We start from the raw sequence: 16,481 nt of genomic DNA on the forward strand, positions 1-16,481 counted from the left end.
TTTTCATAGCTCATCAAAAAGCAGCTCCAAACACCATTTAACAGCCACACCAAAATGCCCCCCATCCCACCAGCCCTCCGCAACCACGAGAGTACTTCCTGCCTCTGCCAACTTCTTTGCTTTTTGAACTTATTCATTTAAAAAAAAAAAACATATTGTTTTGCCCTAGCTGGTTTGACTCAGTGGATAGGGCATTGGCCTGTGGACTAAAGGGTCCCAGGTTCAATTCCAGTCAAGGGCACATACCTCCGTTGCAGGTTCCACCCTGGCCCAGGCCTTGGTTGGGGTGCATGCAGGAGGCAACCAATCGATGTGCTTACCTCACATTGCTATTTCTCCCTGTCTTTCCCTCTCTCTTCCACTTTCTCTAGAAAAATCAATGGAAAACTATACTCATGGGAGGATATATCTATATTGCCGGGGTCCACCCCAGCGGGTCCAGGGGTCCCCAAAGGTGTGGACGGAGTCAGCGAAGAAGGAAGGACACGGAGGCAGTGTTCAGTTGATCAGCAGCCTAGCCAGGATCTCCAGCCAGGATTCCAGCCAAGTTCTGGTCTGGATCTCCAGAGAGGTTCTGCTTAGGATCTCCAGTCAGGTTCTGTCTCTATGTTCTCTTGCTAGGTTCTCCAGGTTCTCCAGCCAGGTTCTGTAGCCATGTTCCCTCGCTAGGTTCTCCAGCCAGATTCTGTCCAGGTTCTCCAGCCAGGTTCAGTCACCAGGTTCTAGTCAGGTTCTCTTGCCAATTTCTGTAGTCAGGTTCAGTCCAGGATCTTTTGCCATGTTCTCTCGCTAGGTTCTGTCTCTAGGTTCTGAGGCCAGTTTCTGTCCAGGATCTTTTGCCATGTTCTCTCCAGCGAAGTTCTTCTGTCTCTAGAGAACGTTCTGTGTAGGTTCTGTGCCTAGGTTCTGTCTCTCTTCGTTCTGTCTCTCTTCGTTCTGTCTCCTTACATCTGTATTTATACCAGTTGATTCCAATCCTATCAATCTCTATTTCAAAGGTTAGGGCGTTTCTTATCTCCATTCCAGGGAGTAAAGATTATGTAGCTTAAGCATGATTGTTCGTAGTTAAAGTGATTAATTACCCACCTGGCACTTAGTTCACTTCTTCAGTGATGCATGTGTGAGAGACTTCTGTTCCAGTGAAAACCCTCATCAGCAACAGAGGGATGCCAGTGGAGAGATGTCCTGGAAAGTAGCTACGAACAGGCCCTCATTTGTGACCAGGTGCAGCTTCTTCTTATCAGAGGTGCCTTCAAGCAGCAGAGAGGCTGGGGAAGACATCCAAGCTCCCTCAGAGCTTCTCCAGCCCCAGGGCACACGGAACAGTGAGGAGCCACACTGTGGCAGTGAGGTTTCACAGGAATTTCTCAGTGGAAAAAGTCATCACTACTGGGGTGAATGTGAAGTAGCTGCCAGCCACAACCAGAAAGTTGTTGAATCTCAGGTGTATGTTCTGGAGAACTGATTTATGAGTGTGACAATTGTAGGAAAGTTTTCAGACAAATCTTTAACCTCATTCAACATCAGAGAATTCACACTGGAGAAAAGCCTTATGTGTGTAGTGAATGTGGGAAGTCTTTTAGGCAAAATAGTCACCTCTATTTCCACAGGACATTTCACACGGGGGGGAAAGCCTTATGACTATACAGATTGTGGGAAATCTTTTACCTGAAAATATAGCCTTATGAGACACCTGAGATTTCACACTGGAGAAAAGCCTTAAATGCATAGGGAATGGTTCCTTTTTTTTTTTTTTTTTACCCAGAATAACAACACTGAAGGAGATTCTATGATGGACATTTGCCTTAATATACTCCATTTTTTTCAGGACATACACTCTGCTAGATTCCTCATAAGTTTCAGATACAAGTGAGGTTTTAGGGAGCTGCTTAAACTGGCATACTGCCCAGGTCTATTCCGTGATTGATGTCACTGTGAGGGTTTATGACTGAAGTGACTTCACCTCTACCACCTGGCTCACATAGTGTGAATCAGTCAAAAACCCTGCATGCTCTCTAGTGCTTGAATAAATTCTAAATACTCTGAACTCACCCTGGCCGGTTTGGCACAGTGGATAGAGTGTCGGTGTGCAGACAGAAGGGTCCTGGGTTTGATTCCAGTCAAAGGCACATGCTGGGGTTGTGGGCTCGTCCCCCAGTGGGCTGCATGCAGGAGTCAGCTGATCAATGATTCCCTCTCATCATTGATGTTCCTATCTTTCTCTACCTCTCAATTCCCCTCTGAAATAAATATGTTTTTAAAACAAATGAACAACTGGCAAAATTTAAATAAAGTCTCATTTATAAAATAAATAAATAAATAAATACTCTGAACTCTTGGCAGGATCTTCATTCCTTCTTCTCTGACTAGGGAATGGGCCTGACTCAAGGTTTGTCCAAAATACCCATCTGCAGCAAAGAAGTAGTACCTTTTAAGGTGGTTCTCACATTATTTTTATCCTATGTTCAACGTAAGCATTACATTAAATGAAGTGTAGGTTTATAATATTTGTTACTTTTCTCGGTGTAAATACTCTAATCGTCAGTTGCAAACTGCTAAAATGAAGGCACTGAACATAGACATGTTAAGATATATCAGTAGCACATCATTATATTTTATTTGCAACATGCTGGTACAGTAGCAACAAATATGCTCAAGAACTTTCATAATAAAATTATTGGGAACTGCCCATTTTTCAAACTTTCTTAAAGTTAGATGTAGCCCTGACTGGTTTGGCTCAGTTGACTGAGCGTCAGCCTGTGGACTGAAGGGTCCCAGGTTCGATTCCAGTCAAGGGCATGTACCTTGGTTGTGTGCACATACCCAGTAGGGCAGTGATGGTGAACCTATGACACGCGTGTCAAGGTGACACGTGAACTCATTTTTTTGGTTGATTTTTCTTTGTTAAATGGCATTTAAATATATAAAATAAATATCAAAAATATAAGTCTTTGTTTTACTATGGTTGCAAATATCAAAAGTTTCTATATGTGACACGGCACCAGAGTTAAGTTAGGGTTTTTCAAAATGCTGATACTCCGAGCTCAAAAGGTTCGCCATCACTGCAGTAGGGAGTGTGCAGGAAGCAGCTGATCGATGTTTCTCTCTCAGTGATGTTTCTAACTCTATCCCTCTCGCTTCCTCTCTGTAAAAAATCAATAAAATACATATTTTTTAAAAAGTTAGATGTAAGTATAATTCATTTAAAGTATATATTTTTTTAGCATATGCTTTTGGTGTTTCCATGGATTCCTGCATGGCTGAAACCAAGATCCTCCTGCCCTTATCAGTGCTTCATTCTCGGCACATAAAAGAACTGGTGCAAAAACACAGCCTGCCTTAGAAATAGCTTACTTGAAATATATCTATGTAAAAAGACACTTATGAAACCCCATGAATCCTATGTTGTCTTCCACCACTCTCTGTCATCATGATCGTTTTTGTATCTACCGATTCATACATGATTGGGTATTTTACATAAATTGCTGTATATGTCTTGCTGAGGTCAAAGAGCTCAGTGGGTCGGCGAATCATCTCCATATGCCCAGGTTGTAAGTTCCATCACTGGTCACGGCAATTACAAGAATCAACCGCTGAAGGTATGAGAGTACAGAAAAGAAGAACTGCTGTATGTGTTTCTCTCCATCCTTATTTTTCTCTCACTCTAAAATCAACATATGTGTTTATTCACCCAGTGAGTCCACACGTGTGAACACCAGCACAGCCCAGGGGCCCCGGGGTGACCAGCAGCCAGGATTCTCATGAGGGTAGAGCAGGCAATGGTCCAGAGAACAGTATGGGAGGCGCTATTGCCTTAAGAGTGGCAGGTGGGATACCTGGGCTGAGCTGCACAATCACCCCTAGGAGATGATGACATCTCTGGAATTAAAGCCAAGAAGTGGGAGAAGCTTTGAGCTAGGACATGCCCCTGTGGTCTCTGCACCTTCCATTCAGGGGTTTTAGGCTGGGTTATTTCACATTCAGATTGTTGAGAAGCCCAGATTCCTCTCAGGTGGCAAGGCTGAGAGCAGCAGTAGCAGCTGGGTAGGTGGGTGGGTCTGGGCAGGCAAAAGCCCAGGGCAGTTCCCGGGAGAATTGGTGCTGGGCAAGGTGTGTGGTTCTGAGGCCCAGCAGGAGAGTGGAGGGGCTCCATCAAGTCCCCACCTGGGAGCAAGAGCCCCAGTGAGAGACCAAGAGCCCCCGTGTGGGCTGCTTCCCTGTGCGCAGCTGTTGCCCCTGTCATCCCAGTACAGGTTGCATATGCTCCCTGGACCTGGATGAGTGCTGGCTGCTGTGCTGACAGAAGGCAGCTGGGGACAGAGTTCCAGCCAGACCCCAGCAGGGCCCCATGTCTATTAAGCCAGGCAGTGAGGGGTCCTGCTTCTCCAGAGCTTGTGTCTCAAACCAGGGGACAAGACGGATCTGTAGTCCCCAGTAAAGTTAACTACCTGGTCAAACAGGGTGTAGATGTGTTTGGGAGGGAGGGGCTGTGGGAGGGGGGTGGTTCCTACAGGTGGAGTGAAGGGACTGGGCAGGGACAGAGTTTATTCCAGACTCTTATAATGTGTGTCTAGGAGGGAAGTCACCTCATGAGCTCATATACAACTTGGTGTTCATTCAGCAGTGACTTGAGTGAAAGGATGATTATTAAATTTTGGTTCGAAGGGGGGTTGGTTTGGTTTCTGAAGAAATAAGGGGGAAAGACAATTGTCAGTCATACTTAGAGCCCAGCACTGGCCTGACTGGGTCTTGGCTGGTAGGGCTTGTCCTTCTCAGGCTGAGTCTGGAACTGTTCTGAGAGACATGGCAGCACTTCTCCCACCTGTGAGCTGAGCCTGGCATCCTTGCTGCCTCGCAGGCTGGCTGTCCAACGGGTTTAGTGGCAGGAATGATTCACACACAGCTGCCTTCCTCACTGGACAGAATAGGTGACATGTGGCTCTCAGTCCTTGCACTAAGCTAATGCCAGGATTGAGCAGACCCTGCATGGAAGTATTTCAGCTTCACAAACCATTTGCGTGAGTTAAATCACATCTATTATGTTTTTAACTTTTAAGGAAGAAGATACAGCCACATTTTAATTTGATATTTTCAACAGTTGATTTTTACCCAAAGAAAATTAATTGACTTCACCTGATGTTTTTCATACCTGGGAAGTTACGTATTGAATTTTAATAAATGTGACATATAATGCTCAACACATCTGTATTTTCTGAACCTTTACAAACAACCTTTTCATACCAACACAAAGAATATGCAATTGATGTTTTAAAAAGATAATGCCAAATTTACTATTTTGGGTTACTGGACAGTTGGCCAAGTGCACGAATTTATGCACATTGAAAGGAAATTAATTGGAAGAGATATTTTAATATCGCTATTGGCCCTTTCTCTATAATAAAAGTGTCAACCAAATTCACCATCAACAATAAGAGATTGAAACACATCGGTACGACTGGCACACTAAGAGCTTTATATATATGTTGATAAGCTTGCTTACTTTGACCTGTTTTCTGATTTAGCTAAACTTTTTCCAGCCCATTGAAGCACCCCAACTTTTCTTTCAGGATATTGTCAGCAACGCAGCAGTAAATATCAATAAAAAGCAAATTATTATTGTAGATCATGCAGGGAGAACAAAGGGTGAAATATTTAACAATAGCACCGTTTGACTATATTCTGCACAGTAAGAAAACCTCAAGTCATTTTCATGTTCTACCATTTCTTACTTCTTTTCAGTTGGGTCAAGTTTCTAAACATTCTAAATCTCCGTTTTCCAGCTAATGAAAAGAAAATAGGGCTCTACCGATTCTCCTACCTACCTACTCAAGGACTTTTGAGAGGACCAAATGAGATGAGCATGTGAAAACATTTCATAGAGATTTGGTTAAACTGTAAAATGTTTGCACTTGGCTATACAGCAAGTGGGGTGAGGAAACTCCAATGAGGCTAGTCCCTAGGGAGAGGAAGCCAGGTGTCACTATGTGATGTCATTACCTGGCACCCACAGCATCAGGGCTGGGCTGTGGGCTTTGCACCATGGGGTCCAGGCAGTGTTGGCTGCTATTTGGTGGGGTTTTGCTCCAGGGTGGTGGCAGGGCCTGTGTCCCACTTGGGGGAAGCTGATTGTTGCTTATGGGTTCCAGGTTCGTGGTGCCGTTTCTTGGTAAATTGCCAGTTCACGTCATGACAGCTCCAGCATTGAACGTCTCCCGCTGGTGGTCAGTGCGCGTCATAGGGACTGGTCGCACAGTCGGACACGTAGCATATCAGCCTTTTATATATACAGACTAGAGGCCCGTTGCACAAACATTCGCGCAATAGGCCTTCTTTCCCCTGGCTGCCAGCACCAATTTTCCTCTGGCACCCGGGAGCCAGACCTTCACTCTGGCCACCGCCTTCCATCTTCGCTCTGGACACAGTCTTTGCTGTGGCAGGAGCCTTTAGTCTTTGCTCCTCACTCCAGCGGGAGTCTTAAGTCTCCGGCCAGAGCTGCTCCTGTAGCTCCTTCCACCCCCAACCCTCCCCCTCTTAGCTTGATGGCTGCTTTGCCTGCAGATCTCGCCTACAGGCTCCTGGGTCCCAGGGTGCTGCCTTGCCTGTGGCCCAGCTTTCAGATCATGATGACCATCACGGGCGACAGGCAAGGTGGCTCCTTGGTCCCGTGCGGTGCCTTGCCTGCGGCCTGGATTCCCAGCAGCTCCTGGGGTCGCACACAGAGGCCTGGATGGCAGCTCCCAGGGTCCCGCCCTGCCTGCAGTATGCAAATTATCCGCCATATTGTTGGCAATTAATTTGCATATCGTGCTGATCAGCCAATAGCGATAGTAGCGAAGGTATGGTTAATTACCATGTTTGTCTATTATTAGATAGGATTTTTCAATTAGAACAGCAAAACACGTTTTAAAAAGAAAATTAGCTATGGCTCATGTCTAAAGTTTATCAAATCTGAATCGTTACTGTAGATATCAGCCTTCCAGTGAGGAATTCTTCAAATACACCCTGAGCTGTGGACCCTGAGGCATACTGCCAAGGAGCCTCTATTCAGGGTACCTTACCTGCCCCATCCCCTGCCCTGTCCCCAGCCCCTGCCCCATTATTTTTTCCAAGCAGACCCAGCATCTCCAAAGCCCAGTGTTCTCATTCAGGAGCTGTTAAAATGAATTTTAAAGAATATTTCACACCCAAAGCACTTTTTAAGTTTCTCAAAGATAAGTGGATGGTCACTGAACATAGATGCAAAATGCATTTCAAACAAACAAAAAAAGAGTTACTTAAATGTTTATTTTAGAAGACTTTTTCTCATTATCACAATAATACCGGATCATTAGTAGAAATTTACAAAGAATAGTATGAGGTAAAAGAAACCACTTCTCTCCACTAACCAAGGTTAACCACTTTCAACATTTCAAAGTATTTCCTTTTGCCTTATGTAAATTTATGTATCCAGATACCTTATTGAGGTGATGCTATTTATTTATTTATTTAATTTAAATGTAGTTTGTATTGATTTCAGAGAGGAACGGAGAGGGAGAGAAAGATAATAACGTCAATGATGAGAAAGAATCATTCATCAGCTGCATCCTACACGCCTCCTACTGGGGATGGAGTCCACAACCAGGGTATGTGCCCTGATGGGGATGCCATGCATAACGTTACTCCTGGTTCATAGATCAATGCTCAACCACTGAGCACACCTCCCAGGGCAAGATGATACTATTTATTACATGTGTATCCTGATTTGTTTTGTTTTAGTTATGGTGTCTGCATTTCACTGGTCACTCGTCAAGTTCTCACTTCTATCCCCAGTCAGCCCACTGCTGTTTTCTCTCTGGAGTCTGCAGTTTCTCTTCTGTCTGTGACCGTGGTTGTCATCATTGGGTGGACAGCTAGCCATTGACCTGCTCCATCTTGTTGGCTCCAGAATGATGTGTTCTATTCTTTTGAGAAGAAGAAAAAAAATCAAGAAAATGGGTCTGGACAGCAAGTAGTCTTTCTCTAGAAATGCATAGACAGTGGTTTTTTCACTCTCAGTACTTTGAAGTTCTACGTGGCTTGGCATGAGATACTTTGTTGTTCTCTCTGGATGTTCTTCCTGAAGAAGGTGACTGAGTTGGCTGGCTGCACATGTACAGCAATAAGAGGGTGAGTGTTCTGTCCTATGTACCAGGATGCAAGGAGTTTATGCTGTTCTGCTTTTGTTACTCTCTTACTATGTGAGTCAGGTCTGACCAGAGGCAAGGACAGCCATGAGTGTCTGCTCCCAGGCCTTCCTTACACCACTCGTCTGTCTGACCTCTGCACCATTGGTTTGTGCTCACTGCCAGCTGAATCCACAAGCCTGAGTGTCCCTGGAGCCCTGAATCACGGTGTGGAGAGGACAAGCTTTGGTGGCTCCCTGGCCCACATCATGGACCACAAGGAGCAAGATATTATTGGGTGCAGACAGTGAAAAGTCCTTCATGACAGCCCACATAATTACCCTAATGATACAGTCTTTGATGAACAATTAGAACCTCCCCGACTGGACGACAGAGTAAGGTGTCAGACCTTTGATGAGTGATGTTTCCTCTCTCATCTTCGGTTAACCCCCTAAAAATGGGATGTGTTGATTTCACTCACCGGGATTACTTGTTCCATCTCACAATCAAGTTGACAGGTAAATTGGAGCCATCTCTGGAAGGAGAGAGCATATGAACAACATATTATTTTTACCTTAATTGTGAGTACCACTCTGTCGACTACAAAGAGAAAAATTATTTATCCTTCCTGAACTTTAGCAGAGTATAGGTATCTTTTCTGCAGTTGAGATCGGTAGTTGATTAAAAGGCATATGCTTGCAATGACAATGCTGCCTTCCTTCATCCTTGTCCTTGGGTAGCGTCACTCCTGGGCCCTGTGCCCAGGACCCAACCAAGACACCGAGAAGTGAATCTGCTCTGTCGACGAGACCCTGGCCCAGAGTTCCTGGAATGGCACAAAAGGCCCATCCTTGTCACTTGGTGGGTGTCGTTTAATAAATCAGAGGGTAACTGTGGGAGGATTGCACTGCCTTGTGTTGTGTTTTGTGAGATGGTTAAAAGGTTTGACGCTCCTTTAAGAAACCAGGTGGTACAGTGAAGGAGCTGTTCCCCCGAGTGATCACCTTGGAAGCGGCTGTGACACAGCAGATGTATTAAAGGCTGTGGAAGCTCCGTGATGGGATGAGAATGTAGCTCTGGAGGTCACTGGTCTGGATGGTGGCCCTCAATCCCAATGACTACCAGTTCCTGTGGGCAGTTCCTTATATTCAGCCCAGATCCCAACTGGACCTGCTGGACCAGATTATCTGGGGCAAGACAACCAAATCTGGGTCACCCCTTTTACTTTTTAACCTTTTAAAAATATAATTGTAGTTTCACATTATTTGTAAGAGATAATGCAGAGGTGGCCCACATAATCTGACCTGGTTTCCTTCAATAATATCTTATAAAAATCTCACAACCAGGATATTGACAGTGACCCAACCACCCATGTAGGGCAGACAGAGAACAGCTCTACCTGATTCTCCCGCACCCAGGACAGTGCCTTCTATTTATTTATTGTTTTGTGTATCTTTATCACAGTAAAATATACACAATGAAATTTACCATTTTAACTATTTTTCAGGGCACAGTCCAGTGGTGTTAAGTACATTCATATTGTTGTGCTGCCGTCACCACCATCATCTCCATCACTGTTGTCATCTCCAACTGAAGCTCTGTCCACACTAAACAACAATTCTGCATCCACTCCCCTATCCCTGGTCCTCTCCATCTTACCTCTGTCTCTATGACTCTGACGGCTCTAGGTTCCTCAGGTGAGTGGAATCACACAGTGTTTTTCCTTTTGTGACTGGCTTATTTCACTGAGCATCATGTCTTCAGGGTCCATCCAGATTGTAACATGTGTCACAATGTCCTATTTTTCTAAATTGAATTTATTGGGGTGAGATTGGTAATGAAATCATGTAGCTTTCAGGTATGCAGTTCTATATAATACATCATCTGAATGTTGAATTATGTGTCTCACCGCCCTCCCCCCTGCCCCCAGGTCAGGTCTCCTTCCATCACTATTTATCATTTCTAAACCCTCTTCTACCCACACCCCTTTCTGATAATCACCAAACTGCTGTCTGTGTCTATGAGTTTTTTTCTTTGCTTAGTCCCTTCACCTTTTCCCCCTAGTCCCCCAACCTCCCTTCCCCCTGACAGTTGTCAGTCTGTTTTCTATATCTATGAGCCTGTTTCTATTTTGATGGTAGTTTATTCTGTTCATTAGATTGCACATATAAGTGAAACCATAAGGAACTTGTATTTCTCTGACTGGTTTACTTCACTTCACTTAGCATAATACTCACCAGCTCCATCCATGCTGTTGCAAAAGGTAAGATTTCCTTTATTTCCTTTTTGTGTGTGTGGGTGAGTAGTATTCCGTTGTGTTAATGTACCACAGCTGTTTCTCCACTCATCTGCTGCTGGGGCCTTGGGCTGCTGTGAAATCTTCGCTATTGTAAATAATGCTGCAATGAACATAGGGCTGCATATATCCTTTCAGATCATTGTTTCAGGTTTCTGCAGTTATATTCTCAGAAGTGGAAATGTTAGGTCATAAAGCAGTTCTATTTTTAATTTTTGAGGTAACTTCATACTTATTTCCACAGTGGTTGCACCAATCTGCATTTCCATCCAGAGTACATGAGGGTTCCCTTTTCTCCACAACTTCACCAGCACTTGATGTTTATTGACTTATTGGTGATAGCCATTCTGACAGATGTCAGGTGATACCTCACTGTGATTTTAATTTCTATTTCTGTGATGATTGGTGATGCTCAGCATCTTTTTATTTGTGTAATGGTCATCTGCAGGTCCTCGTTGGAAAGAGTCTATTTAGGTCCTTTGTTCATTTTTAAATTGGACTGTTTAATTTTTTATGATGTTGAGTTTTATAAGTTCTTCATAAATTTTGGATATTAAGCCCTTATCAGATGTATCATTGGCAAATATGTTCTCCCATTCAGTGGGTTGTGTTTTCATTTTGTTGATGGTTTCCTTTGCTGTGCAATAACTTTTTAGTTTGATGTAGTCCCATTTGTTTAGTTTTTCTTTTGCTACCCTTGCCCAAATAGATATATCAGAATAAAAAATATGGCTATGAAAATTTATTGTCTTTATTTCTTCTAGGATTTTTATGGTTTCAATCTCACTTTCAAGTCTTTAATTTATTCTGAATTTATTCTTCAATATGGTGTAATGTAGTCTGCATTCATTTTTCTACATATCTGTCCAATTTTCCCAATAACATTTATTTAGTGTACTATCTTTACCACATTGTATGTTCTTGTGTCCTTTGACAAATATTAATTGATCATAAATGTATGTGTTTATTTCTGGGCTTTTAATTCTGTTCCAATGATCTTTATATCTGTTTTATGCCATTATCATGCTATATATATATATATTATTATGGCCTTGGAGTACAGTTTGTTATCAGGTAGCATGACTCCTCCAACTTTTTTCTTCTTCTCAAGATCACTATGTCTATTGGTTTGGTTTTATTTTGTTTGTTTTGTTTTTGTGTGTCTGTATGTATTTGTGTGTGTGTGTTGCGTTTTTTATTTTTTTCTGTTTTTTTTTTTTTACTTCCATATAAATTTTTGTGATATTTGTTGTAGCTCTCTGAAATATGTCATTGGACATTTTAATATTGGTAATTGTTTCTATTTTGAACACCATATATGGTTTTACTTATTTGTATTTTCTGCAACTTTTTCTTTCCTTTTCTTTCATTTTCTTCTTTCTTTTGTTCTTTCTTTCTACATGATGTTTATTATGTTGAAGTGTATTCCCTCTATTCACATTTTGCTGAGAGTTGTTATAATGAATAGGTGTTGTCTTTTGTTGAATGCTCTTTCTGCATCTATTGTTACAACCATGTGATTTTTATTCTTTATTTTGTTTATGCTGTATCATGTTTTTTATGTGCAGGTACTGTACCAAGCTTGCATCCCCAGAATAAATCCCACTTCATCATGGTGTGTAATCTTTTTAATGTATTACTGGATCCAGTTTGCCAATATTTTGTTGAGGATTTTAGCATCTATGTTCATCAGGGATATTGGCCTATAATTTTATTTCTTTGTAAAGTCTTATTCTGGTTTGGGGATTAGGATAATGCTGGACTTATAAAACGAGCTTGGGAGTCTTCCCTTGTCTTGAGTGTTTTGGATGAGTTTGAGGAGAACAGGTATTAGTTCTTCTCTGAATGTTTGATGAAATACACTGTAAAGCCATCCAGTCCAGCACCTGCGTTTGTTGAGAAGTTATTTTTTCTTTTAATCTTCACCAAGGATATATTTTCCAAGGAATTTTATTTTTAGAGAAGAGGGAGGGAGGGAGGGAGGGGAAAGAAAGAGAGAGAGAGAGAGACATCCATGTGAGACACACATCAAATGGTTGTCTCTCACACATACACACACACACCTCAGTAGGGGGTAGGGGTGAACCTGTAACCCAGGTACGTACGTGCCTTTGATTGGGAATCGTACCCATGATCCTTTGGTGCATGGATCACAGCTCTAACCACTGAGACACAATGGCCCGTGCTTCTCTGGTCTCTTGTTTGTTTATTACTGCTTTATTTCTGCTCTGATCTTTACTATTTTCTTTATTCTTCTCACTTTGTGGTGTCTTTGTTTTTCTTTTGCACTAGTTCCTCTAAGTGTAAAGTCAGGTGATGTATTTCAGATTTTTCTTGTTTCTTGAGGTAGGCCTGTGATGTTATGAATTTCCCTCTTAGGACTGCTTATGCTTGTTCCATAGACTTAAGATTGTTGTGCTCTCCTTTCCATGAAATAAGGCATTATTTCATTATTTCCTTGCTCTCGTTGATAACCACTCATTGTTTAGTAACATGTTAATTAGCCTCTAAGACTTTCTGTGTTTTACAGTTTCTTCTTTTTCTTTTTCTGTGTTTTTTTTTTTAATCCTATAATTACTAAATTTTATTGTGGTCAAATAAATATAACATTTATAGTTTAGAGTTTTAACCACAGTTAAGTATGCATTAACTATATTGACATGTAATTCTCACCACCATGTATCTCCATATTTTTATTTTATGTATTTATTTTTTTTTCCTTTTCATTGCTTTTATTTCTCTGTTAATAAATTTATTGGGGCAGGGTGGTTTTAGGTGTGTACAATTCAGTAATAGATAATCTGTATACCAATTTTTTCTTATTGACTTCCAGTTGTTTATAGTTATGGTCAGAAAAGATTGTTGATATGATTTCATTCTTCTTAAATATACTGAGACTGTTTTTGTGCCCTAACAGGTGGTGTATCCTAGACCATGTTGCATGTCCACTTAAAAAGAATGTATATACTACTCCTTCAGGGTGAAATGCTCTGAAGATACCAATTACATCCATTTGATCTAGTCTGTTATTTAAGGCCACTCTTTCCTTCTTGATTTTCTATGTGGAAGATCCAGCCATTGATGCCAAGGTGGTGTTAAAATGCCCTACTATGACTGTATTATTGTTGAACTCTCCATTTATGCACATTACGATTTTATATATTTAGGTGCTCTTATGTTGGAAAAAATACATGTTTGTAAGGGTTCTATCCCCTTGTTGGATTGCTCCCTTTCTCATTATGTGGTGTCCTTTCTTATCGCTCAATATAGCCTTTATTTTAAAGTGTATTTTGTCACCTATATGTTTTACCTCTCCAGCTTTTTTTTTATTTGCTTTGGCATGAAATACCTTTTGCCATCTCCTTGCTTTTTGTCTGTATATCTTTAATTCTGAGGTAGGTCTCTTGTTGACTACATATATGTGGTTCTTGTTTTCTTATCTATTCAGCCACCATGCCTTTTAATTGCAGCAGTTAAGCCACTTACATTTACAGTGATTATTCATAGATAAATTTTATTCTTTTAACTCTGTTTCCATTTTATTCCTTCTTGATAGTTCTTATACTAATGGTTTGGTGGTAATACACTTCTTTTTCTGTTTCTTGTCTGGGAAGCTCTTTATTTCTCCATCAATTTTAAATGACAGCCTTGCTGGGTAAAGTAGTCCTGGTTAAAGGTCCTACCTTTTCATTACTTTGAATATTTTGTGCCAATCCCTACTGGCCTGGCATGTTCCTGCAGAGAAACAAGCTGACAATCTAATGGGAGCCCCCTTGTAGGTAACTAACCGTCTTTCTTTTGTAGCTTTTAAGATGTGCAGTCCTCAGTCTATGTCATTTTAATCATGATGTGTCTTGGTGTCGGTCCTTTTTGGGTTCATCTTGTTTCAGACTCTGTGCTTCCTGGACTTGTGTATCTTTTCCTTCACCAGGTAAGTGAAGTGTTCAGTCATTATTTCTTTTAATAGGCTGTAGCCCCTTAATCTTTCTTTTCTTCTTATATTCCTATAATGTGGATGTTGTTATACTTCATGTTGTCCCAAGGTCCCTTAAACAGTCCTCATTTTTAAAACTCTTTTTTTCTTTTTGCTGCTTTTGACTTCTGGGACCTTGTCTTCCAAATCACTAATTTGATTCTCTCCTTCATCCAACTATTTATTTCCTCTAGTGTATTCTTCATTGAAGAGATTGTACTCTTTATTTCTGAATGGATCTTTTATATGGCTTAAATATTCTTTTTCATGCCTACTGTCAGTTTTCAAGTTCCCACTGATTTCATCCATTCTTTGCCTAACTTCTATTAACATCCTTGAAACCATTTTTTTTTAAAACACCCTGTATTTGGTATATTGCTAGCCTTCACTTCATTTAGCATTTTTTCTGGATGTGTGTCCCATTCTTAAATTCGGGACATGTTTCTTTGCATTTTGCCTCCCTATGTGTGTTTGGTTTTTTTTGTATTAGAATCCAAGTCTTGGTAGTGTGGCTTTGTGTAGTAGGTGTCCTGTGGAACCCAGTGGCAAAGTCTTCTTGATCACCTGAGTTGAGTGCTCCAGGGATGTTCCGTGTGTGGTATGTGAACCTCCCAGTGGTAGTTGATTCTTGATGGCTATTGGCCCATCCATGTATTTAATCGATGCTCAGGCTAGTTGACTGGGACCACAATGTACGCTGCCTACAATGTAATGTATGGGCTCCTGACCGGTGTTGACCAGATGGAGCGCAATTCATGTCAGCAGGTTCTGGAGCCTTCCTAGATCTCTCTTTGGATATGCCTCTTGTGAAGCTAATTGTATCCTGCTCTGATGTGCTCTGAAGCTGGCCACTGGGCGTGTTGGTCCTCGGGTTTCCTGGGAGGGACTCTGGTGTTGAACAATGTCAGACGTTTTATGTGACTGGCCCAGGGCAATCTATTTGCATCTGCAAAGCAATTCACAAATTGTGACAGCCTCTGCTGAGGCTGAGTGAGCACAGGATGGTCCAAGCAGGGCACCAAAGCTGGCTTTTACTAGCATTGAGCCTGGGGACAGGTCAGCAAAAGTCCCAGAGCATACCATGTTCTGCCTCTCTGTCTGCCTCCATCTTCTGGGTGCCCATTAGTCCCAGTTAATGATAGAGTCTCTGGACGCACACAAATTGCATGAGGTAGGTTCTCAGGGAGTCCCCAGGTAGAGGTGAGTGGTGTTCACCAGATTGATGCAGGTTCAAGCTCAGTGTCAGTGTTGGGTGTGAGGCCACTCAGAAAATTTCCCATTGTATACCAGGTCCAGCTGCCACCCGCTGGGTCCTCACACATCTTTGAGCAGTGTACAGAAGACACAGACCTGGCATTGTTTGTAGAAGGAGAATGAAAAAGTCAAAAGAGGCTGCTCTCCAGGATTGAAGATGTCTGGGATCTGTAGTCTGAGATCAGCCATGTGAGTTGAAGAGCTTTGCAGAGGGTCTGTAGATTCTCAAAGGCCAGAGAGCTGCTTCCTGTGGTGGATGATTCATGGGTCCCCTGGGATGCCCCAGGGGAGCAAGAGCATGGCGGATCATGCAAGTGTGATGCCCTCCTCATGTAGTGAGAAGTAGAGTCCCCTCATGGGTGGCTGATTTCAGCAGATTCATCCCTCCATTTCTATCCTAAGAGAACTGGAGCTCTCTCCAGACTTCTGACCACATGCATGCTCATGGGATTCCTGAGCAGCACTATCCCTGCCTTCTTTCCTCAAGGCTGGATGAGCCAGGCTGGCTCGAGTGTAAGCAAGGGAGCATAGAGGTCCATTTGGTGGGTTGAAATGCTGTTAGAACCTTTAAGGCTTAAATTTATTTTTTTTCGTGTCTGCTCCCACACTACAGCTAAGCAGCGAAAGTGATGCTTAGCTCACTCTCGAGGAAGCACAGTACTGCCTTGCACCAGTGCCACACGTCACTAGAGCAGTGAAGGGAGCAACTGGAGGAATAAGATAAGGCATTCCTCTCCCAGCAGTGTATCACCCTCACAGGCATGATTCTTTCTGGAGAGCTGACCACTGCTGGAGCACTTAAGTCTTTTAGGCACAG

At 42.3% G+C, this 16,481-nt stretch overlaps 1 long non-coding RNA gene across 1 annotated transcript; it reads right to left on the reverse strand.

Moving 5' to 3' along the window:
- Window positions 1-7,265: 7,265 nt before the first annotated feature.
- On the reverse strand, window positions 7,266-10,309 carry LOC308535689. The gene is made up of 3 exons (XR_013997289.1): window positions 9,801-10,309; window positions 8,623-8,676; window positions 7,266-7,940 (listed from the first exon to the last, which is right to left on the reverse strand). It is a non-coding gene; the product is annotated as an uncharacterized lncRNA (long non-coding RNA).
- Window positions 10,310-16,481: the final 6,172 nt, after the last annotated feature.

Source organism: Myotis nattereri, assembly GCF_964212035.1.
Source record: "Myotis nattereri genome assembly, chromosome: 21".
Lineage (NCBI taxonomy): Eukaryota > Metazoa > Chordata > Mammalia > Chiroptera > Vespertilionidae > Myotis > Myotis nattereri.